The sequence below is a fragment of the Gorilla gorilla genome, chromosome 5 (assembly GCF_029281585.2).
Source record: "Gorilla gorilla gorilla isolate KB3781 chromosome 5, NHGRI_mGorGor1-v2.1_pri, whole genome shotgun sequence".
Lineage (NCBI taxonomy): Eukaryota > Metazoa > Chordata > Mammalia > Primates > Hominidae > Gorilla > Gorilla gorilla.
In genome coordinates, this window is record NC_073229.2 from 27,720,230 (window position 1) to 27,746,126 (window position 25,897).

The window sequence follows — 25,897 nt, forward strand, 5'->3', positions numbered from 1 at the left end:
AGCCTCAACTGTTGCCCTCTGTACACCTACAGGCTTAACACACATGGAAGCTGCCAAGGCTTGGGGCTCGCATCCTCTGAAGCAATGGCCTGAGCTGTACCTTGGTCCCTTTTAGCCATGGCTAGAGTTGGAGTGGCTGCGATGCAGGGTGCCATGTCCCAAGGCTGCACAGAGCAGCAGGGCCCTGGGCCTGGCCCAGGAAACCATTCTTCCCTCCTAGGTTTCCAGGACTGTGATGGGTGGGGCTGCTGCAAAGGTCACTCAAATGCAGTGGAGTCATTTTCCCAATTGTCTTGGCTATTATCATTTGGCTCCTCTTATGCAAACTTCTGCAGCTGGCTTGAATTCCTCCCCAGAAAATGGGTTTTTCTTTTCTGCCACAGGGTCAGGCTGTAAATTTTCCAAACTTTTATGCTCTACTTCCCTTTTAAATATAACTTCCAGTTTCAGACCATTTCTCTGTTTATGCAGATGAGCGTAGGTTTTTGTAGCAGCCAGGCCACATCTTAATGCTTTGCTGCTTAGAAATTTCTTCCGTGCCAGATACCCTAAATCATCTCTCTCAAGTTTGAAGTTCCACAGATCACTAGAGCAGGAGAGCAGTGCCACTAGTCTCTTTGCTAAAGCATAGCAAGAGTGATCTTTACCCCAGTTCCCAATAAGTTCCTCATCTCCATCTGAGACCTCCTCAGTCTGGACTTCACTATCCATATCACTATCAGCATTTTGGTCACAACCATTCAACAAGTCTCTAGGAAGTTCTAAACTTTCCCTAATCCCCCTGTCTTTTTCTGAGCCCTTCTGTTCCAACCTCTGCCCATTACCTAGTTCCAAAGCTGCTTCCACATTTTCAGGTATCTTTATAACAATGCCCCAATTCTCTGGTACCAATTTTCTGTATTAGTTTGTTCTCACACTGCTATAAATACTACCTGAGACTGGATAATTTATTTTAAAAAGAGGTTTAATTGGCTCACAGCTCTGCAGGCTGCACAGGCTTCTGCTTCTGGGGAGGCCTCAGGAAACCTACAATTATGACAGAAGGTAAAGGGAAAGCAAGCACATCTTCACATGGCAGCAAGAGAGGGAGGGGAGGTGCTACACACCTTCAAACAACCAGATCTTGTGAGAGCTCTATCACAAGAACAGCAAGGGGGATGGTGCTAAACCATTAGGAACCACCCCCATGATTCAATAACCTCCCACCATCTCCCTCCTCCAACACTAGGGATCACAACTTGGCAGGACCAAGATTGCACAAAGAGGACTACAGGAATATTACTCAAAGATGGCAGAGGGGCTCCACATTTTCTTTTCCAAGTCTTGATTCAGTTATGCAGAATACATTTGTATTAAATAATTGGTTGTCTTCAAGAAAATGCAAGTGTCCTGGCACATGCCAAGTGTTCCCTAAAGACACCTGTGATGATAATGTGACGATAAAGCCCTCAAGGACCTGGCTGGATAGAGAACACCTGGAACTCACCACACTGTGGCCTCTTTAGAGCAGGGTAGAGTGTATGTTGTTGTTATGCTTGTTGTTTAAAGAACAAGCCCTGGATGATAAAAAATTTTTGTAGAAAGTGGTCAGTTGTGATGACTACTAGTTTCCTGGAGATGGATAGTCATGGTGGGCCCAGAGGGAGGAAAGGGCAGTTAGGAAGATTACAGTAGATTTGCTGATATTTGGATGTATTTCTTGCTTGATCAGAATAGAGAGAGAGGCTGAAAATATGGACAGCAGGAATTTCCAAATGCATCGTAGGATGCAGTCATGTGTTTAATTTCTCAAAGTCACATGGCAGCTGGAAGAGGATGGGGGAGGGTGGAGCAGGGAAGCTGACGAAAAAAGAGGGAAGCACACCATCTGCAATGCAAACTGGTAAACCCTGGAAGCCCATTGGGAGATTCTGCCTGCAGCGGGATCAACTGGAGGGTAGAGCACGTGCTGGCCTTTTCCCACTTCCACTCTTCTCTCCCAACTCCAACATGATGACATCAGGAACAGCCAGTGATACCAGTGTCAGGAAGACTAAGATTCAGAGGTAGAACTGGCCCTCACTTGTAGTTTGAGAAAGTGACTTTTCCTGCCTCCGTTTCCCTGCTAGTAATACTGGGTGCTAGCCTCGCTGAATTGTTCATTCACTGCTGTCTGTTTTGTTCCCCTTGTCCACTTTGTCAGGAGCACTGGAACGGGATTACCTCTGAGGTCGCCTGGGATCTCACGCATGGAGGATACAAGCATGTAATTCCCTTCTGAAAGCAATAGTATTACAACCATTCTAGTTTGTATGTTTCAGTTATTAAGAGGCTGCTTAATAATATCACCAAACAAACGGAAATATTGAAATGAACCTGACTAAAGCTTTTTATACCAATGGCAAATTCTATTTTTGGCTGTATTTCAATAAAGATACTTGTTTTCTAGTTATCTGAAAGATGGAGAAACAATCATGTTTTACTGATTGGAAATTTATTTATGTGACTTACAAAAAATCAAGACCTGATTTTAAGACATTGTTTTTACTAAGTTTAAAGTTTTGAAAGCGTTATGCTCTGGAAAACAAAGGACCACTAAAGGAGATCTGGTATGTTTTGAAAGCAAAGAGCTACAACATCAGGTGCCCTATAGGACCAAAACCTAGGTATCATTTTTGCACAATGTGTGTACACATATATACACACACCTAGGTATCATTTATATATATACACACACCTAGGTATCATTTATATATATATATATACACACACACACACACACACACCCCTAAGTATCATTTTTGCATAATATGTGTGTGTGTGTGTATACATATATATATATATAAATTGCTATAGTGTATTTTTCCAAAAGAACCTACAGTTTGGGGAGGGGGGGGTTGTTTTGTTCTATATAGAAAATTGTATTTGTCTTTATAGCACAGACAAATGAGATAAAGGTTGTGCTATATCTTACATTTTAAGCTGAAAAATGAAGGGCAGTCAGAAACAAAGGCAGAAACACGCCCCAGGTCTCTTAACTTTTACTACAGGACTCTCTGTACTAATTTTTGGACTGTCCATCCATTTCTCTGGTGAACCTAGCAATCTTTTTGTTGAACACAATTATTTCTCTGCATAAAGTTGCTTCTTTAGAATCATAGACTATTAAACCTAAAGGGAATGAAGAGAGTCTCATTGTAGGAGTATGCTGTTTACCTACAGAGGAAGGAGCAGAGGCTCATACAGGTAAAAGGCTTTCTCTTTGTCAAATAGTCCATCAGCCATATCGCCCTAACAAGAGCCTCGATTTTCTTATCGCAAGCCTTTCTCTTAGAAGGTTGGCCACCACAATGCCATTGTTTGTATCAAAAGAGCCAGTGCATTTTTCCAAAGGGCCTAACTTTCCCACACTGAAAATCCAGCTGCTAAAATAAAATTTAAAATTGGTTAATAGGCCGGGTGCAGTGGCTCACACCTGTAATCCCAGCACTTTGGGAGGCCACTCAAGGTGGGCGGATCACTTGAGGGCAGAAGTTTGAGACCAGCCTGGCCAACATGGTTAAACCTCATCTCTACTAAAAAAAATACAAAAATTACTGGGGCATGGTGGCGGATGCCTGTATTCCCAGCTACTCAGGAGGCTGAGGCACGAGAATTGCTTGAACCCAGGAGGTGGAGGTTGCAGTGAGCCAAGATTGCACCACTGCACTCCAGCCTGGGCGACAGAGCGAGACTGAATCTCAAAAAACAAAATAAAGTAAAATAAAATAAAATACAATTGGCTAATAGTAAATTCATGATATCTCAGTTTAACAGTTTGGTTGTGGTCAGTCTTGATATCTTATTATGTGGTTTTTTTAATATTTTACTTTCCTTATAGCCTAGTAGTTTGGACCCTCGAGGTTAGTTGATTCTCCAAAGGTGCCTGTTTAATTTGCCTTAACATATGACCTTGTGGGCCTTTTCTCTCAGTACTGACCAGTATTGAGAGATAAAATTTCAATGAAAAAAACTGACCAAATATACTAAACTTGTTTTCACCAGGCTAAAGATACTACAATCTCTCTGCACATTTTATCTGCCATGTCATGTCTTGCCATTTCTGTTCAATGGTTTGTAAAAAGAAAACTTTGTATCACATGCGAAACAGGCATTGTTGTCCTTAACTTTTAATGCTACCAACAGTGCTCCAGGCACTAAACAAAACCCAAAGAGCAGCACCTCTCCTTAGTGTATCTAAATAATAGATTGAAGAGCAGGTTGCACATGTGCATATATTTTAATCAATATGCATTTACTGTGGCTATAAATGACACTAAAACATCACTACTCCCCAGGTGTCATTACCACCCACAATCACCCAATGGGCATTCTCCTACTTTATGTTGTTAAGTGTTCCTGAAAAGTTGCACGTAAATCAAATAATGTTAGATACAGTTGAGTAACCTATTATGGAGAATCCTTTATGAAGCAATAGGTAGCATATTATTACCTTATAGAAATTTGGTACAAATTTCTGGCATTTTCTCTTGTAGTTACCTATTTTAAATTCTGTGAGGCAATTCATTTCTTCATTCAATATTGTTAAATTCTCACTGTATACAGTACAACATAGAAAAAGTACCCACTTACAAGATAGGAAAAGCCATATATATCTATAACACAAGGGAAAAAGAAATATCTCCCCAAAATGATAACAACTAAAATAGAAATGGTAGAAAAATTCAAAGTGAAACAGAAAAACGGACATAAAATTTATAATGCATTTACAGAAGCTCTAACATACTTTTTATATAAATAAAGATGAGAGATAATAAATATCGGAGAGAAATCTGTATATGATTAGAGTGGTATTATTTCCTTTGGTTTAGCTCTCTGGTAAATATGTCTTAACAAAATGTTTAAATCCCAAAATACAATTAGTGCATGTCACTAGAAAAAAAGTTAAGAAGAAAAACCCACAGCTGATCATGGTGGCTCATGCCTGCAATCCCAGCACATTGGGAGGCCGAGGCAGGAGTGTTGCTGGAGAACAAGAGTTTGAGACCAGCCTGGGCAACAGAGGGAGACTCTGTCTCTACAAAAAATAATTTTAAAAAAATTAGCCAGGCGAAATGACATTAAATCTTTAGTCTCGGCTATTCTGAAGGCTAAGACAGGAGGATGGCTTAAACCCAGGAATTCGCGGCTGCAATGAGCCATGATCACGACACTGCATTCCAGCCTGGTGACAGAGATCTTGTCCCCCCAGAAAAAAAGAGAAAAAGAAAAACCCATTTCTCCTTTCATGGGATATCTGGCATTGCTAACTCTGCCATGACATGTACAAGCTATTTGGGCCAGCTGGTAAAAGTGTGTGTTAATTTAAAATAACCTGTTTGTTAATTGCTTTCAACCCAAGTCATTTTGTTCCTGCACTTTGAACCCTAAAGGTAGTTTGGAATAAATGCGGCTGGGAATGAGAAGTAATTAATGCAAGCAGGCAGCCGTGGCTGCAAGAGCCGGGGATGGAGTGGGGACGGCCTGGAACTGGTGTTTGTGCTCTGAGGAACTGATCCCGCTGATTTGTTGTTAGATTTTTTTTCCCCCTTTTCCTTCTGCCGTCTAGTTGCAGGCTACCACTGGAAGCTTCTGCCAAAGCGGGCTATCCCATCAGCCCTCTGGCACACTGTGTTGATCAGTAGATAAAACCTTCCCGGCAGTCACAGCCGCCGCTGCCACTGACGAGGCCACAGCAGCGAGCAAGCAGCTCTGCGGAATTCACTAACTGCCTCTCCACCTGCCGTCACCTCCTTGGGTCCCTCAAGGTTCTCCTTGTGGCTGATAGTCATGGTGATTGCTTGACCTTGGGCCTTGCAGCTGGCTGGCTTCCAGGAAGCTCCTCTGATGACAAGGTGTGCTGAAGTCTGTGTTCACGGGTACGGCATTCAGGCGCAGAGCGTGGGATGCGGGAGAAAAACCTGCTGCCGTTGCTAATGGCCCCAGTGTTCTTCCCTCGCAGGCAAAAATTATGCAGGCTTCTGTCTCGCGGCTTCTCCCTTTACCCAGCGCCTTGTATGTACTGGGAGACCAAACTGTGACCACCTCCAGGGTGACACGAAGCAGCAAAAAATAAAAACAAAAAATGACAGAAAGACATGCATTGTATTTTCCAGCCTGTTGAAGCTTCTTTTACCGCATACTCTTGGGAAAAAAAAAAATGTCTTGCCAGTGATTTACACATGACTGGAACATTTTAAAACCTAGGCAACACACACGTATTTATCTGATTGATGCTTCTCTAATTCTTTGAAGTCCTCAGGCCACCTAGGAAGTTATGTCAATTTATAATTTTCTAGTGACCCGTGTGTGTGCGCGCATGTGCACACACGTGTGTGTTTTGCCAAATGAGGAACTGGCATTAGGGCAATGGTTAATGTAATATTAGTTGGTGTGGCTGAAAGCAAAAATTGCACTTAAAAGATTGAGCTGAGGTGAAAGCAGCCAGACGACTTTTCCCAGAACGTGTACAACGCCCTCTGTGAAAATCTGCTTTTTCTTGGCAAACTTATTTTTGCTTTAATGTAACAGGGAAGCGTGTCTCATCCTGGAATGATTTTGCCCAATTTCACTGTGGTTGGGGATTGGGAGGATTTGGGAAAAAACACAGTGGAGCCTTTCCAGAGCCAAACCTAACATTGTGTCAAAAGTACAGAAATTTGATGAAATCGTAGTATCAATACTTGAAGATGTACTGCTTGAAGATTTCTCTCCCTAAGGACTCCTGATTATACCTAGTTTTTGAACCTTGAATACATAGCATCTAGTTTTCTATCTTAAAAAACATGAAGCAATGGTAATACTGGCCTGCTCTTCCAATCACTAAATTAAACTTAAATTTGTGTTTTGTTTCTCTTTATTTTTTTAAAATATATTTCAGACCTCTTTCAAACATATTTTTTGTTGATCCTTACAACTACACTGGTGAAAAATTATCTGCTTTCTGCAGGTGTGCAAAATGAGACTTGGATTAAGAAAAAAAAATGTCGGCCGGGCACAGTGGCTCATGCCTGTACTCCAAGCACTTTGAGAGGCCGTGGCAGGAGGATCACGAGGTCAGGAGTTCAAGACCAGCCTGGCCAATATGGTGAAACCCAATCTGTACTAAAAATACAAAAATTAGCCGGGCGTGGTGGTGCGTGCCTGTAGTCCCAGCTACTCAGGAGGCTGAGGCAGAAGAATCGTTCAAACCTGGGAGGTGGAGATTGCAGTGAGCTGAGACCACGCCACTGCACTCCAGCCTGGGTGACAGCGCAAGACTCTATCTCAAAAAAAAAAAAAAAATGTCAGTTACCCTAGCTAATCAATGGTGAAGTTGGGATACCAACACAGCTCTTCTGATTCCAGATGGCTATTTTTGTCTTTACATGGAAAATTTTCTAGTTTTTCCTAGTTTCTCTTGTCTAGAGATGGCACAGGACCAGAATAGGACCTTCTCAGGACAGACCTACAACTTGGGCCTGGGAATTAACCAAACTGGCATGAGAGTGAAGAAGCCGGTGTGCTCCCTGCCACAGCATTCAGGTCCACAACAACGTTCAGCTCTTTGTCATACTCTGTTAATCCATCTTTGTCTCCTTTCTCTTTCATCATTTATTCATCGGGACCAGCCTTAAGGCAAAGTGAAATGCCAATTCCACTTTGTATGTTTTTGTTATCTTTAATTTTTGTTATAGTCATTTTTACCAAACAAGTCTACAAGCAGCCTCTGCATTAGGTTGCTTAGATATTTGTTTGTCTGATTAATTAGAATCCTTCTAAGGGTTAAGTATGTTCAAGACTGTATGGGTCAGGTTTGCATTTTTATTTTATGATTACTCACTTCCCACAAGGACTATCATTCTCCAAGTTAAAAAAAACTGTCTGGAATATATTATAAACTTGCCACAACACCTGCCTATATTTTTGAATTGAGGTTTTCCTTCTTACAGTCACTCAAAGGGATAATACTAATGTTTACAGCAACGAAGTCGGAAGGAGCCTTCCTCCCAGATCAGCTTCCTGGAAAGATCTGGAAATTCCTCCTCCTAAGTTTCCTTTATACCATGTAGGCATTGTTCCTATCTCCTCTCCCCCTGCTTTTTAGTTACTCCTCATATTCCCAGCACTGCTCTTCTACCTTGCACGCCTTTGCACCTTCATCTTTGAAAGTCTTCCTAAAACTTCCTCTCTGAGGTTTTCCATGACTAAGGCAGAGAGACTGAGGAAGCCACAGCTGGAGCTGCACCCATTTGCACAACAGCACATACATGTGGTCTAAAACACGCAATCCAGAAACCATCTCTTTCACCCACCTGCCAAGCTCCCCTTCCCTCAATGGAGAGAGAAAATTATCTGGAAGGCCTGAGTTCTCAGAGACTGGTTCCACATGAATGCTCGCTTGTATTTGCACGGTACCTCTCTTGCAAGGTGCCCAAAGTGCTATGTAAGTGGCTCACACATTTTTCACAACTGCTGTTTGACATAGGTTGTCAACAAACACCATTATTCCTAGACAGTAGTTGAAGGTGACAGAACTTTAGGGAAGTCAGGCAGCTCCCAAAGACAGAGCAGGACTGAGACCTTGCACTAAACTACACTTATCAGAGCAGGCCAGGCACACAGCAGAGACTCAACTGAAACCCAGTCAGGCCAAAACCAAATACAGTTTTTAAAAACTCAAACAGGAGAAACCGCTTTCTGAACCACTAATACTCTCTGAATAACTTTAACATGGATCCAAGGTGATGGTTAATAAAATAGACGCCAGTGTAGACACTGTTTGCATGGGAGGCAGGATCTAGGACATTGGCAACTGATAAATAAAGGAAAGGACAGAGAGAAAAAAGACAAAGTTGTACAATGCCAGCCGTGGGACTCAATGGGAAGACACCATTTAACCTACCTGAGACTTCTAGACACAGGTCACTCTGTTTTTGCCAATAACAGGAACCAATCTTTGGAACTTTTTGAACAAAGGGGAGGGGATATTGCCTTCATGACCTTTATCTCTATGAGACCAGACAGAAAGTTACGGTTACAAACTAATCCCAAGTCATTCTCACCTTTTCTTTTTTTTTTTTCTTTTTCTTTCTTTTTTGAGACGAAGACTCGCTCTGTCACCCAGGCCGGAGTGCAGTGGCGCAATCTTGGCTCACTGCAACCTCCACCTCCCAGGTTCAAGCCATTCTCTGCCTCAGCCTCCCGAGTAGCTGGGATTACACGCGCCCGCCATCACACCCAGCTAATTTTTGTATTTTTAGTACAGACGAGATTTCACCATCTTGGCCAGGCTGGTTTTGAACTCCTGACCTTGTGATCCACCTGCCTCAGCTTCCCAAAGTGCTGGAAATACAGGCGTGAGCCACCGCGCCCGTCCCATTCTCACTTTTTCTAAGACACAGAGTGAGATGTATTGTTTGTATTTATTTTGCCTTTGTTTATTTAAAGATAATATAAATAATATTACATTTCCTGCAGCAGAAACCTCTCTAGTATAAATGTCTATCATAACAGAGGTTCCCATTGAAAGGAAAGGTCTGCCTCCTTATGCAAGTGGGCATCACAGCTGGATATATCGCAGAACAGTGCTGCACCTCAGTCACTCTGAGGCGGGTGACAGAATGGCTCTCTCGGTGGCCTGAGAGCACCTGAGCACAATTTCAGGGGAAGTCTATGATAAGAGGTGATCCTAGATCTTTCTTGAGTATACCATAGGAAGATATTTTCCCATACCCATATTTTTATGCCTTTTTTTTTTTAAATGTTCTTTGTATTGAATGTCTTTATAATAAGTACATTCATTCAAAAGTCATATAGTCTATGGTTTCAGCAGTTTCCAAAAAAAGGGCTGAGTGGAATAGTGATGCATTTTGCACCTCCCTTTTTTTAAGAGAGACAGGGTCTCACTCTACCACCCAGGCAGGAGTACAGTGGTGCAATTATGGCTTGCTGCAGCCTCAACCTCCTGGGCTAAAGCGATTCTTCCACCTCAGCCTCCTGAGTAGCTGGGACTACAGGTGCACACCACCACGCATGGCTAATACTTTTAATTTAATTTTTTGTAGAGATGGGGTCTCACTATGTTGCTCGGGCTGGTCTCAAACTCCTGGACTCAAGTGATCTACCTGCCTCAGCTTCCCAAAGGGCTGGGATTACAGGCATGAGCCACCGCAACTGGCCTACGTTCCTTTCTTTGTAAGGAATGAGGACCAGGAACTGTTTTCCTCATTTCAGTGTTACTGACATATCTATTCTTTTCCTATTTTAAGCTAGAATTTTAGGTTTACTTTACTTCTTGAGTAAATCTCATTCTTTCAACCATTCTTTCAGAAATTTAGAAGGAGTTGAAATCAGTATGTTTTGTATGAATTATAACCTCCTTTCATAAATTTCACAGAGCATTTCTATGTCATGATTCTTTTTCTGAAATCTTTGGAAAGAAAACTGAAACCTATTCTCTAGGCAAATTCTTCTGTTTGATAAAGGAAGAAAGGACATTCTCATTTACCTTTCCTTTCAATGTCATTGTTGCTTATAAATGTGTTTTTTTCTGTCCAGATAGTTCCTTAACACCTACCTTGTGCTGTGTAGACTTGGCCTATGAGCATGCAGTGAGGAATGGAGGAAGCGCTCCAGCTACAAGACATGAACAATGTCCTCCTCACCTGCATGGAGGGAGGTCCCAAGTCATAAACCCACAGAGAAGGCCGCAAGAGCCACGGATGTCCCTAGAGTGAGGAAAGGACAAATCAACCCTTTAACTTTGCTTCCCTTCCCCCTGCACCACTGCTGAGTGTCTCAGCTTCAGTTTCTGATCAGTCTTGCCAGAGCTGTATCCATTCTCTCCCTTCCTTTTCACATTCTAACCCCTCTTAGCCTTGGTACCTGGGTGGGGGGGATGGGGAGGAAAGAGGAGAGACAACGAGGTGGCGAGAGATGACAGTGCTCATCACCTGTAAGTGGGTTCCAGCTCAATGCTAAATTCAGCATCAGCTGCCAGGCAGCTTCCAAGGGTCCCCGCATGAGGCCCCTCTTGCCCAAGGGTCACGCTGGCCTCAGCATTTCTGACAGACCTCACCTTCCAGCGGCTACCAATCTTCCCTCAAGGAACCCTCAAAACACTGCCTCTTTTTCTTCTCCTCTTTTTTTGTCCCTGCCTTCAGCATAAAAACCAGGAGATTCTTTGGATTTTCTTTTGAATATCCAATCAAGGGACAAAAAGGCACAGACAGACAAACCATTACAACAGAAGCAATACCCAAACAGACAAACTCTCTTTCCAGGATTTAGGAATTGGCAGGAGGTTCCTTTTCCCATCTTTGACACCTCTAGAAGCCCACAGTCTAACTAAGAGTTAGCTGTGAATACATTACATAAAGACTCAAAATTACTGCAGAGTAAATATATCTAAAGATTTGAGCTACCTTACAAGAGCTAAAATTGAGTAGAAAATGGTTATACTATTCTTCACTAGATAAGAAGTTTAAATTCAAAAACAAATAAATAAAAGGTAATTCGTGCTGTCAGCTCAGGTGGTCCAAAGGCCGATTGCAGATGCGGCTGGAGAGCAGAGGAACAGTCTAGGTACCATATGCACTCCCTGGGCTGAGTCCACACGGCCAGTCCTGGTGGCAGTGAATGTGGGACCTGGCCCTCATAAGAAGGCTTAGTATGCTGGACGCAGTGTCTCACGCCTGCAATCCCAATATTTTGGGCAGCCAAGGCAGGTGGATGACTTGAGCTCAGGAGTTCGAGACCAGCCTGGCAACATGACGAGACCCTGTCTCTACTTAAAAAAAAAAAAAAAAAAAAGTGGGCACGGTGGTGTGCCTATAGTCCCAGCTATTCAGGAGGCTGAGGTGGAAGGATACTTGAGCCTGGTGGGGCCAAGGTTGCAGTGAGCCAAGATCCTGTCTCCAAAAAAAAAAAAAAAAAAATCAGTAGAATGGAAAGCTCAAGATGAGTCACTTTCATTTATTTTACCAACAAAATTCCATTGTTAGATGCATGCGGAGAGAAAAGGCCAGTGTCATGGGAACACAAAATAGAGTTCACATTTCTAAGTCTTTCTAGGGTACAAGGTGGATTTTTACGACAGTTTCAAATAATCTAAATCCTGCCCTAAATGCTGCCTGTGCATATTTACATACTGTCAGCTTACCAGATAGTTCAACTATAAGCAGTTAAGTGCTAATTAGAACTTTGTCACACCGATCAGCTTTGTAAAACATGGGAAGGTGCCAGTGCAGCATCCCCTGGCCTGGCCAGCTGATGGACCCTTCCCATCAGCAGTCCATAAGGTAGGATGTGGCCTCAGGTGGTTCTGGATCATCTCATTAGAGCTGTAGTGAGAAGCTCACTAGAGATTTAAATTCTAAGGCCCGAGGCCCTTCAGGCTAAGTTGAAAAGCCCAAGTACTCAGTGCCATTGCTATATTAAAACTGGGATGAAAAGTAAGCTAGGAAGGAACTGGTCTGAAAAGCTAGCGGAAAAGAAAGCTGTTAGCCACCCAGACCTGGCCCCAGCCACAAGGATCTGACATTTGGAACATAAAGCTATAGTGTGGCCTTAACTCCGAGATATTCAAATAGATGAGAAAAAGGGTAAATAATTTTAGCAAAAATGTGTCATCATTTTCAAGACCCAGACTACCAGATTCTATAATAGAAAACTGAGAAGATAAGATAAAACATCTAAATACATGTTCTGCCTAAGATTACTTTTGAGGTTTTGTTTGTTGTGTCATTGAATTCTGCCCAAAACTTGTGTGCAATTTGCTAATTGTCTTGACACCGTCCCCCAACCATTTCCGTTTATTTATTTTTCTAAGATTTTCTTTCCAACCGAAATAGACTAGCCAGGGTAACGCCACAGCCCCAAATAACATCGAGTTGGGATAAATGAGAGGTACTTCAGTTGTTCAGGCAGTATCCTTGATAACTCAAAAGACAATGTTTATCTAATTTAAACATAAACAAACAAAATTTTTAAATATAAGCCTGAGGACAAAACAAAACTGAGAAGTAGAGGGGGTTGGTTCATTTAAATACCCAGTACTACATGGAGAATCTAGCCCCAGTGGTGAACACCTTGGTACAGCTTCACCATTAAAGATATACTAAAAAAAAAAAAAAAAAAAAAAAAAAAATTCCCATCTATTATAGGAAACAACAAATGCAACAAAATCCTTTTTTTTTTTTTTTTTTTTGAGATGGAGTCTCACTCTGTCACCCAGGGTGGAGTGCAGTAGCGTGATCTTGGCTCACTGCAACCTCCACCTCCTGGGTTCAAGAAATTCTCTGCCTCAGCCTCCCGAGTAGCTGGGATTGCAGGTGCCCACCACCATACCTGGCTAATTTTTGTATTTTTAGCAGAGACAGGGTTTCACCATATTGGCCAGGCTGGTCTTGAGCTCCTGACCTCGTGATCTACCCGCCTCGGCCTCCCAAAGTGCTGGGATTACAGGCGTGAGCCACTGCGCCCGGCCAACAAAATCTTGTTCTAAGAAATATCAAACGGGGATTGGGGGGGTTATTTTCTACGCTGAAAATCCCCTATTTAAGACCCTATGCCATGGTTTGAATATGTCCTCCAAGATTCATGTGTCGGAAACTTAGTCTGCAATGTAACAATGTTAAGAGGTAGGATACCTTTAAGAGGTGATTGGGTTAAGGCTATTATTGCTGGAGTAGATTAGTTACTGTGGGAATGGGTTTCTGATAAAAGAATGAGTTCAGCTCCCTTCCTCTCTCTCTCTCTCTCCCTCCCTCCCTCTCTCTTACCCTCTGTCTTCCATCATGAGATAGCACAGCAAAAAGGCCCTCACCATATGCAGCCTCATCAATCTGGGACTTTCCAACCTCCAGAAGTGTAAAAAATAAATCTGTTTTTCATAAATTATCAAGTCTTAGACAGTCTGTTATAGCAGCACAAAATGGACTAAGACATCCTCCAACTTCTAAAGGACAACTTCCACAGAACTCACAAGAGAAACCCCATTCAAGGAGCTCCAGGAAAGACCAGTGTTATGCAACTTCATTCTCAGGAAGCTGAGTGATTCTAGAGATGGTCTCCTCTCAAAAAGAATCAAGTTATAAACTCTGGCCAATGCCAAACTAATTTGATGTTGTTTACACAACATGAGAACTTTGGTCATGCTCTTATTGTGGACATGCCTAAGGTTTATGTAAGAGACTAGATCTCTGCCTGTGTTATTTGGGCTCTTAGCCACCACTGGAGCAGTGGACTCTCTACCTCTTTAGGGCACCTGTGCTAAATGCTGCTATAGGGTCATCTTATAGTAGAAAGCAGAAAGGCAAGTGAGCAGGCAAGACAGAGAGGACATCAGACCACATTTATCCTTTGATCAGGAGCCACTCCCACAGTAATAGGCCTTCATGACCTAATCACCACTTAAAGGCCCCACCTCCCAGTACTATTACATTGGCAGTTAACTTTTTTTTTTTTTTTTGAGATGAGGTTTCACTCTGTTGCCCAGGCTGGAGTACAGTGGCGTGATCTCGGCTCACTGCAACTTCTGCCTCTTGGGTTCAAGCGATTCTCTTGCCTCAGCCTCCCAAGCAGCTGGGACTACAGGTGCACGCCACCACGCCTGGCTAATTTTTGTATTTTTAGTAGAGATGGGGTTTCACCATATTGGCCAGGCTGGTTTTGAACTCCTGACCTCGTGATCCACCCACCTCAGCCTCCCAAAGTGCTGGGATTACAGGCTTGAACCACCACGCCTGGCCTGGTAATTAGTTTTTAACATGAGCTTCGTCAGGGACATTTAAACCATAGCAGCCTATTTCATCTATTTGGAAAAATCACTAATATGGGTGCTAAGCCAGGATACTAAGTCCCTCTTTCCATAAAATCCACATTCATTCCATGGTGATGGCAGAGGCCATGAACACTGCTAGTGAGGAGGGGGCAAGTAAACACCAAACGACAGACCCCCTGGCATTCCTGCTGCAAATCACAGAGAGCAAGGGGCTGACCAGCGCCACGGCAGAGCAAGTGTCAGGAATTGATTTCAAATCAGGTTCTTAAGGATAATGTGGAGGATAATTATGATCATTATTGTTATTGTCATTATACCTTGCAATTACCTTGGCTTAATTAATTCAAACTTGTGAAGTGCTTTGAGATCCTCAGATGAAAGGTGCCATGTTACTCTGAAGTGTCATTATTCTTCTACTGCCCTTTCATCCAAGGTGATTACAGCTCTTCGCAAGCATTAATTAATTCTCATAACAGCCCCAGAAAGCAGATAAGCGTAGGAGTCATCCACACTGGGGCCAAGAGAGACGTTTATCCAAGGAGTTTAGCGGTAGCTATTGTGTAGTCAGTTTGGCTGTTGGGAGGCCCCCAAATCACAGGGCTTTGTGGCTGGAGCATCAGCAATTTGTACAAACCTCCAGTTTAGCAACAGTTCAATGAGGAGCAATATATGTAAAACCCAGATTTAAAAAAATAATAATTATTCAGTTTATATCCTGAGGATATCCTCAAAGGCTTAGTTATGGGGTAGGGGTGGAGAAAAATAGAACTGTCATCTATAATTTTTCAATGACCTGGCAACTTTGTAATCAAACAAAACATTTCTCATGTTCTATAGAAAAGTATTGGCCCAAGGTCACAATACTATGGAGCTTAAACTATTATAGGAATTGCCTTTAGTTCAAAATCACAGATAGACTTTGACTTTCACTAAGATCTATGAATTGTGGTCTTTTTCACTGCTATTTATGCTGCTACTGTGGGATGAAGGGTCTTATCGTGAGACAGGAATTTTATAGACATAAGTTAGTGCCCTTTTCATAGAAAGGGCAAATCTCCTCAAAGAGGAGACTTCTCTCAATGACTTACAATCTGTTTTTGGCACAAATATTCAATGAGTAAAAGATTTGTTTAAAACAGCTTGGATATCCTACTGACTCCCAGGGAACAGAGAGCCGTGTGACAAAGGGACTTGAGGACTGGCAAAGATGCTTGTTTTCTTTTAGTATTGAAGCTTTGGAATTCTTGCACCATTTATTTAGAAATGGATGTGAATATATAAGGTCCTAATTACATCAGATCTTAGGACTACAGCAGAAAACAAGGTATTTCATCCCTTAATGATCAGGAGTATGCCTGTCCTCTTGGCAGGGTGTGGCTGCAACCTGGGTGCAGTGCTGGTGAGGATGAGATAGACAGTGCTTGCCTCATCCACTTGGTGCTGGACCACACTTACCTGGCACTACAAACACTGTTATTGCACAGCCACAAATACTGATGATTATTGTTTTTTACCATTACCATTACTATTGCTGTTATTGTCAAATACAATAAAGTTATAATTACTACTTGACATTCATCAAGGCTTGCAAAGCACAACCTCAAAACAGACTCCACCAAAGGTTTATATAATCATTTACATAGGTAGAAAATAAAACTCCATGTACCAAACACAATTAGAATGGACAGAATGTGGTTTTTTTTCACTACAGACTGCTTTTCCAAACAGTATACAAAATCACTCTCTGAGATGCATATGTAAGCCAAAGGTTTGCTTTGTGTGTCAGTAGAAGGAAATCCCTTCAGATACTGCTCTACTGCACTTCCCAGAACGTCTTAACACCCAGTACGTGCTCAGTAAGTCAGTTTCTCTCTAGATGGAACTACATTAACACAGGTGATATAGGTGGCATATTTTGTTTAGGGTTGAAATGTCACTATTGTGAGGGTCATAAATACATATATGTACTTTTAAAATGTATTCCAACTGTTAAGTTCATGCTATATGATTGAGATTGAATTAGGCTCTTTCAAATACTGCTTCACTGATTTCCACTAAGTATCATGAGTTGTCATAATTCTGAGACTCAAGCATCATCCCACAAAAGAGCTGATACCCCATCAGCCATTATGATCATCACAAAATGTGCAGACATTCTAAAACAATTGCTGCGCTGATAGGACTGGCTTGTGGCGCGCACTCAGGACACGGTATAGCCTCTATTCCAATCACAGTTCAAAAAAGACTGAAAATCTCTCCCCAGTGTCAATAGCAAATACTCTCTGGACATGTTTTTAAGGAGAATCTGTTGAGTATACACTACCAAATGCAACAGTGCATAAGGATCCAGGTAATTTTAAATAATGTTAAACTTACTGAGAAACAAGAAAAAGTCCATTCCTAAACCAATTTTCATCTGTAAAAAGTTCCACTGCTTTAATTAATGATTTTAAAAATAGTTCATCAAAGTCACTTAGATCTGTTCCGTATGAAATACCATGGCTGTCTATCAACTTTCTGATATGCGAAGCATAATTGCACCATTAAGAGCAACTTAATTCGTTCAGTCCATGAGTCCAGGAATATATCAGATAGATTACCTGCATCTAGCTCACTTTTCCCAAGTAAAACCAAGTTAGAACATTGTGCCTGTAATTCCCCATTTGTCTGACCCTCCAGATCCATGCCCCATCCTTCTATTTTCTGTGAGGCTCATCTCTATGGACCACATTGCACAGACTCCCTTGTCCTCTGGCTGCTGGGTGAGTTTGGCCAAGGGAGGCACCACCAGGATCTTGGAAGGAAGAAGGAGAGGATATGTCCCAGTTCTTCCCTTAAGGCCAGAGTTTTGCCAGTGGTGCCTTCCTCTGACCAAGACAGCCCTGGGCCTTGGATTCTCCAACAACCATTCCCTTACACTTGCTCCTTCCTGACAGAGCTCCTTGGTCTAGATTGAGTGGGTCTCTTTTCTTTTGCACAGAAAATGCCCTGAGTCCCTGATGAAAATAGAAGCTTATGTGGTACTCTAAAGTTTTAAAAAATCAAAGTGAATATTGTATTTCCTGCTGGGGTTTTTCCTCATGACCAAACAGGGAAGCCAAACAGAACTAACACATGTGCTCCGTACCATAAAATATCTGCATAACACAGAATTTCAAGGATGATGGCCTATGAATTGGTCCTTCCATGAGGATTATACAGGCAACTGCCTACCCTGTGTGATGTTTGGAGAAAATGATGGGTCTTGGGCCACACACACACACAAAAATCCCTGCCCTAAAGTTTAATGCTTCTAAACCCATAGCTTCATCCCTTATGTTTAATTATTTGTTCAATAAGAATAGCCCAGGGGTAAGGGAGGCTTAATTCTTTAAATGTCAGTAGTCATTTACACCTTAGTAAGATTAAAGGACACAAGAAAAGTTTTGGATGAGAACAAAAGAAAGACAATATGAGGGTTCCTAAGGAAAGGGGAGGCCAGGTGCAGTGGCTCAGACCAGCCTGACCAACATGGTGAAACCCCGTCTCTACTAAAAATACAAAAATTAGCCGGGCCTAGTGGCAAGCACCTGTAGTCCCAGCTACTCAGGAGGCTGAGGCGGGAGAATCGCTTGAACCTGGGAGGCCAAGGTTGCAGTGAGCCAAGATTGCGCCACTGCACTCCAGCCTGGGTGACAGGACGAAACTCTGTCTCAAAAAAAAAAAAAGAAAGAAAGAAAGAAAGGGAAAATGAAGACAGCACAAAGTAAGAAAACGAGGAAGATTCGGAGCTGATCTCATACCTCGCTGCATTTCCTAAAACCAGACCCAGAGTTACAGATAAAAAGCAAAGATGAGCAGAACTTTCACTGTGTTCCTTCTTGCCTGAGTCAACCTACACGTGATAGGCCTTATCAATCAAGCTCCCATTTGGTAGAATGACTTCCCTCTGCTCCCACGACTTACTCTTCCCACCAGAGCTCATCTGACACATTTGTTTCTGAGTGTTTAGGAAGCCCCTTGTTTCTGAGGATGAAGGGTAGCAAGTCTCGTGGGACAGGTAGGAGTCATGCTCCAGAACCCAGGATGAACGCTGTGCCTATTTTAAAAGACAATTACAATACATATAGTGTTCACGTCAGTCATCCCGGTGTTTTATTTATTGTATCTGGAAGCAGATGGTCTTCAAAGTGTTTAAACACATTTGAACATGCAAGATCCATTATTTATTGCATGAGATAGTGAATAGAGGCAGAGCGTGGGGCCATTAGCAGGTACAGAAGGCTGGGAACGCCAAAAGGCAGCTGGCTTCCATGCAGCCCAAGAGAAAACTACCCTCTTGTCACATTGGTTTTCCAGTCCCAGAGCTGTTGGCCAAAAGGACACCTCCAGCCCTACCAGAAGCACTATCTTTGTTGCTGTGTGTGTGAAAATGAATGTCTCTTTTTGTTTTGCCAGAATGCTTGGACAAATATGCAAGTTTAAAAAAAAAAGAAAGAAAGAAAGGAAAGAAAACGGGTGTAAGTTACCAAAAAAAGCTTACTGGATTTAGAATGTCAGGGTCTAGAGAGTGGAAAGCGATTGATTTGGAAATCAAATGAGAAAAAAAAAAAAACTTTCTTAAAAATGGAGTGAAGGCCCTACACCCTCCCCTTCTCCTCCTTTCCTGGTCTCCTCTCCTTCTTTATTATTGATACCTCTCTTTTTGATCTCTGCACTCCTTTGTTTTGGCTTCCCCGGTGCCTAGGGAAAATGGCTAGCAGTGAGTTCTTCAGCTTCCCGGCTCGGGCTCCGCAGCCAGCCCCTCTGGCTCAGCCAGCTGGATCACACTGAATTAGTCAAGTACTTCATTATCTCCCCTCTCTGCACATTTTGCTCCAGGTAATAAATGCCCAAACAAGAGAGCCTTCTGCTGCACTGTCTGTGAAGTTCCAGGGTCTGGGCCAATTCTGCAGATAGGCTCCGTGCCCTGGGAGGGCACCACTTTTCATCCCTCGCCTGCAGTGCCCCCCAATCTCCGTTTAGTCACAGCGGTTCGCTCACCGTGAGCTGCTGATAAACCGGCCGGCTGGGGAGCCCGGGAGCCCTTGCGGAGGCGTGGGCTGGCTCGGGTGCGCAGGCCTGGCCCAGCGGGGGCGCCCGGAGAGCCGGCCCAATTATGATGTTGGGAGGGATGTTGTGATCCTCGGAGGCGGCTCTCGCTAACAGGAAGGGGCCTGGGGGTCCCGAGGCAAGGCCGGTCTCACAATGGACAGGCAAAAATGTAGATCTCTAGGTTTGGTGGGCAAAGCCACAGGGAGGAATTTTTAACACATAATCAAGTGGCCACCCTTGAAAAGTCAGGTCAGGCTAAATCACGATGTGAACTGTGTGGCCCTGTCCCCTTGCTAGTAGATGGCCCGAAATAAGAGGCTCCTTCAGCTTCAGAAGTAAGATCCAAGTTGAGCCCTCCAAATGCAAACACATTTTCTCCCTCGATTTTCCTCTGACTTTGGGGTATTGTGAGTTATTGTTTTTTTTCTTCCTTCCTCCCCTGAGAACACTTTCAGCTCTGCTCATTGCAGCAGTGAGGCAAACCTCCAAGGCCTTCTTTCTGGTTGGTGACAGGCCAGGTACCTAAACCAGAGAGAGCAGAATCAATAGAATTGAGCATCTTGACCTGCACATTAAAGGGCCTTTTAGGGTGACTGAGATTGCAATGTCACAGAATTGTAAATGCATGTAAGAAAATTTGGCTATAGAGACTAGCACTTTAAAGATAACACTGTCTTCATGTCAATTAAACAGGGAGAATGACCTATAGGGAAAGTTAAAATTCAGGATTGATATGAATCAAGAGATTTTAAAGCAAGAGAAGCTTTTTTTACATCCCTGGTACAAGTATTATGGGAAAGTCCACAGAGGAAGAAAGAATATATAGATCAACTCTCATTCATCAAAGCTAACTACTTTAATATCAAAGAATGGGGAGAAAGGGAGCTCTCGGGCAAAACAGGGGGTCCCCTCCTCCTGTACCCCCTGCTCCAAGTCATTAGGAAAAAAAAAATGATAGAAAAGAAGTGTTTCTGGCCACCGAGGTCTAGACTGCAGCATTTAGATAAAAATATCAATGGCAAAATACTGCTAAATTAATCCAACTTCCTTTGATTATTGATGTCCTACTGTTTTGTGCCTGAAACAACATACAAGATGCATCAGTCATTTATAAATTATTCATTCAGTTATTTTGGCAGCAGTGTCTTTCCATTTATCAACTGATAAATGTACAGAAGATAAGAAGGGTAATTTTATAGCCTCTTGACATTTACCTTTGACATGATTTTCATATTTAATAAGGGAAAAACACTAATGAAATACGTTTGACAACACCGTAGGCATCATAGATTAACACCAGCAAAAATAAACCACAGGCACCTGATCTCCCAGCTTTGGCCAGGAGCTCCAGAAACTCACCAGCTCCCTTCAGTTTCCTGCTTGACACACTCCCATCTGTGTCTCCAAACAGAAGTAGATATAATGAGAATTTTTGCTTTTGCTTCCTTGTTTGTTTGGTTCTGAATAGCTCTACTTTGTGACCTAAACAGAAAGAGGCATTGTTTTTATTTTTGGTTTTTGGCAGGGTGGTAGTCTAAACAGTTTTATTTTCTAAAATATATCTACCAGGTAGATTGGATAGGTCTATAGGGATAGTGTATGCCTGGTGATTTTGTTATTCATACCAAAGCAACTCACTTTGAGCATTCATGCCAATTGGCCCTCTTGATTCTTGATAAAAGTTGCAATGGATAATCCCTTCACTATCTACCCCTCCACCATAATCAGGTCTTATTTGTGCCTTAGTCTCACCAACCTTCTCACCTGGCTTTCCATTCTGCTCCACTTCTCTGACTAGTATTCTATAACTGTGCCATTGACTCACACCCCACAACACACACAAACACACACACACACACACACACACACACAAAACGTGTGGAGAGATCTAGAGAGAAGTAAGGTTATCAAGTGACGCCCTGGGACCTAGACTGTGGGCTGGAACTGTAGCTAGATAGAGTGGGTTGCCAAAGTTGGACTGCTGGCTCTGGTCAATCAGAGGCCAAAAGATAAGAGTGACAGCAGTTTCTTCATGCACTCTAACCAACTGATATATCTAAATGTTTCCCTTACATCCAAAAGCTTCATCAACAGAATTTTGTAAAAGATCCAGACATATTATGAGAATAATTTAAATAGATTCCAGGAGTGAGATCAGATAGATAGGCAATTTTCATTTGGCTGTTCCCTAGAAGGACCTACGGATATAAAAAGTCCCTTTATCTTAAGAGTTACTGGGATACCAGGCAGGAAACCAAAGCAGATTCTCAGAAATAAAACCTCAAAGGGGAATTTATCAGGATGACAGCACTAAAGTACCTGACAATGTTTGGAAGCAGTGATGTTGTACAAAAATTATTTCACTTACGAGACTATAATTTCCTTGAGAAAATGAACCAAGTTACATTTATGTTAGTGTCCCCATAACCTAGCACGATACCAGGCAATTAATAGGTATTCAATAAAAGTATGATTTTTTTTGCATTATAGTTAACATTTATTGAGGACTTGCCATCTGGCAGGTACTATGTTAAAAACTTGGTATACATTATTTCATCAGCCTCTTAATACTGTCAATATTAGTTTTCAATACTGTGAAGTATTTAGAGGCTAGGGAAATAAAATCTAGGGAGGATAGTTTCCTGGGGTCACACAGTAGTAAGTGCCAGAGCTACGGTAAAACGAAAAAAAAAAAAAAACATAGACAATCTAATGCCAGAACCCATGCTCTTGGCTACATTTGTTGCCTCTTGGGTTGAACATCTAAGACCAGGACTGTGAAAGGAGGATGCTTGGTCAAAGTAGGACCACACAAAGCTGGCATCATTTTCATACTAAGTCATTGGGCTAGGGTTCATTAAGTTTTTCACATTATTATTATCCCAAGGGTCAAAAGCAGGGACTTTCTGGAGGCATATACAAATAAAATGCAGAGGGCAAAGCCAGAGCTTGAATTTTATTTTTATAACGGTATGAAACATTTACCCAAACTCAATAAGTAAAACGAGAAACAGAAAAGCGACGTTGAACTCTTTCTTTAATAAACCTCTAAGCTATTTTTTTAAAACAAGCACCAACCCACAATGTAAGGAAGACATGCCAAATGCAATGACAGTCAGCTTGAGAAAAGACACCCTTTACTGCAGATCTCAAGCAAAGCCAACAGCACACGCTTCTCCAACCCAAGCGACATACTCTGAAAGGTAAAGCAATGGTCTGTGCTTTTAACTATCTAGGGCTATATACTATATTATTTCTAAACTTAGTGGTTTAACCATCATAATTGAATGTCTCACAGTTTCTGCAGGTCAGGAATCTGGACATGGCTTAGCTGAGTCCCCTATTCAGGATCACTCATAAGCTATAATCAAGGTGTCAGCCAGGGCTGTAGTCATCTGAAGTCTCACCTAGGATAGGATCCACTTCCCAGCCCACTCATGTGATTGAGGGCTTTAGATTAAAGGCCTCAGTTCCTTGCAGGATATTGAGGCCACTCTCAGTTCCTTGCCATATGGGCCCCTTCACAGGGCAGCAGAAAATATGGCGGCTTTCTTCATTACAGTAAGGAAGAAAACAACAACAACAACGAAAAAAAGTGGGAACTAGATGGAAGTGACAGTTTTTAAATAATCTAATCTTCAAGTGGCATCCATTTATCTATTTTTCTTGGAGGCAAGTCACTAAGTCCAGCCCACGGTCAAGAAGGGATTATACAAGGATGCAAATATCAGGAGGTGAGGATAAGTGGGGCCATCTTAAGTCATTCATTTATCTCATCTTACTTAAAACTAAAGAAACAGGTGCGTGGACTGGCAGCGGGAAATTCCTTGAGCCAGTTAGAACAGAGTCATGAAAAACACAGAATATGGGAATGAGCAGAGAATCTATCAAGTTATATCTGCAGAATGCATTCTGTGTTTGGCAAATGTGACAAATTGTGTTAATGGCCCAATTCTGCACCCTTGTATCCATGCTCTTCTTCATGCAACTTTTCAGCTACTCTCACTAAAAAGGTACAGGTCTTTTCCTCGCCTTTGGGATCTTGGCTCAGCTAAGTCATTTGCTTTAATGATGTGCCAGTTCCAAGACGAATTCTCAAGAGTCCTGTGTATTTCTCCTTACTCTCTTGCACCTCTGTCGTTGCTATGAGAAGGATAAAACTAGGGCTAATATGCTGGTCTCAGGGGATAAATGAAAACTATGTAGAGCAAAACCACTCCCAGCCTAGGCCAGCCTAAATCAGCCAACCACCACCAGCTGTAGACTTAGGAATGAGCCAACTTGAAAGTTAACCAACTTATGAATGTGCCCAACATGATCACAATAACTAATAAAAGTTTGTTGTTTTTTAAGCCACTAAATTTTGAGATGGTGTGCTATGCTGAAATAAGCAACTCATACAGTATGGGAAAGGAAGGAATATCTGCATTAGGGTCATTCTTTTACTAATAATCTCAGCTGGCTTGGAAGAAGTAAATCAAAAGATCTGAAGGAATAACCTGTCAAAGCCATAAGAACTTTTGCAAGGCTAAAACATAGTTTTGCCTTTTTTGGAAGATTAGCCTCCTAAAAATACCTGGTCCAGAGAAAATGTGCTTTGTTCCAAGAAAAATGAAAGTCTTTAGTAAAATGAACTAGCGTAAAAATCCCAAAAATATGACATAAAAAAAGAAAGAAAAAAATGCAAGTGAAATGGCATATCCCCCCAAAATATTGGCATATAGCCACTGAAAGCAAGAACAAATATATAAGTATGAATTTTGAAAATGTAACAAATCCATTGCCCCTACAAACAAGAGCTCAAGTAATATGCAACAATCAGAGAATATACAGGGGACTAACATAATTAGTCAAACCATGAGCTTGAAGAGCTAAGGGAAGAAGTCAGACAAAAAAGGTAGTGGAGCTCCTCCCGCCACCCAAGATGCCTAAAAGAAAGAAGGCCAAGGGGAAGAAGGTGGCTGCGGCCCCTGCTGTCATGAAGAAGCAGGAGGTCAAGCAAGTGGTGAATCCCCTGTTTGAGAAAAGGCCTAAGAATTTTGGCATTGGACAGGACATCCAGCCCAAAAGAGACCTCACCCACTTTGTGAAATGACCCTGCTATATCAGGTTGCAGCGGCAGAGAGCCATCCTCCATAGGCAGCTGAAAGTGCCTCCTGTGATTAACCAGTTCACCCAAGCCCTGGGCCACCAAACAGCTACTTAGCTGCTTAAGCTGGCCTACACATACAGAACAGAGACAAAGCAAGAGAAGAAGCAGAGGCTGTTGGCCTGGGCTGAGAAGAAAGCTGCTGGCAAAGGGGACGTCCCCACTAAGAGACCACCTGTCCTTCGAGCAGGAGTTAACACCATCACCACCTTGGTGGAGAATAAGAAAGCTCAGCTGGTGGTGATTGCACATGACGTGCATCCCACTGAGCTGGTGGGCTTCTTGCCTGCCCTGTGCTGTAAAATGTGGGTCCCTTACTGCACTATTAAGGGGAAGGCAAGACTGGGACATCTAGTCCACAGGAAGACCTGCACCACTGTCACCTTCACACAGGTTAACTCGGAAGACAAAGGCGCTTTGGCTAAACTGGTGGAAGTTATCAGGACCAATTATGATGACAGATACGATGAGATCCACCGTCACTGGGGAGGCAATGTCTTGGGTCACAAGTCTGTGGCTCATGTCACCAAGCTTGAAAAGGCAAAGGCTAGAGACCTTGCCACTAAACTGGGTTAAATGTACACTGCTGAGTTTTCTGTACTTAAAAATAATTAAAATAATACAAACGTTCCTTCAAAAAACGGTGGTGGAGAAATGAAGTTTACACTACAAGTAATATAAAAGAGAACCAATGATACTGAAAGTATAATGGGGACATGGATGACAGGAATGAGGAAAAGCAAACAAAATGAGATGGGACTAAACATGCTTAAAATGTTAAGAGAAAATGATTGGCAAGTAAGACAGATGCAGAAAACATACTAGCTGTATAATGTTTGTCCCTGTAGAAGTAAAATAATAAAACAGAAAAAATAAAGATAATTCAAGAAAAG

The 25,897-nt window shown here is 42.3% G+C and overlaps 1 pseudogene; it reads left to right on the top strand.

Moving 5' to 3' along the window:
* The first annotated feature begins 24,764 nt into the window (after nucleotides 1-24,764).
* Nucleotides 24,765-25,645, top strand: LOC101129047 (large ribosomal subunit protein eL8-like; annotated as a pseudogene).
* The last annotated feature ends 252 nt before the right edge of the window (nucleotides 25,646-25,897 follow it).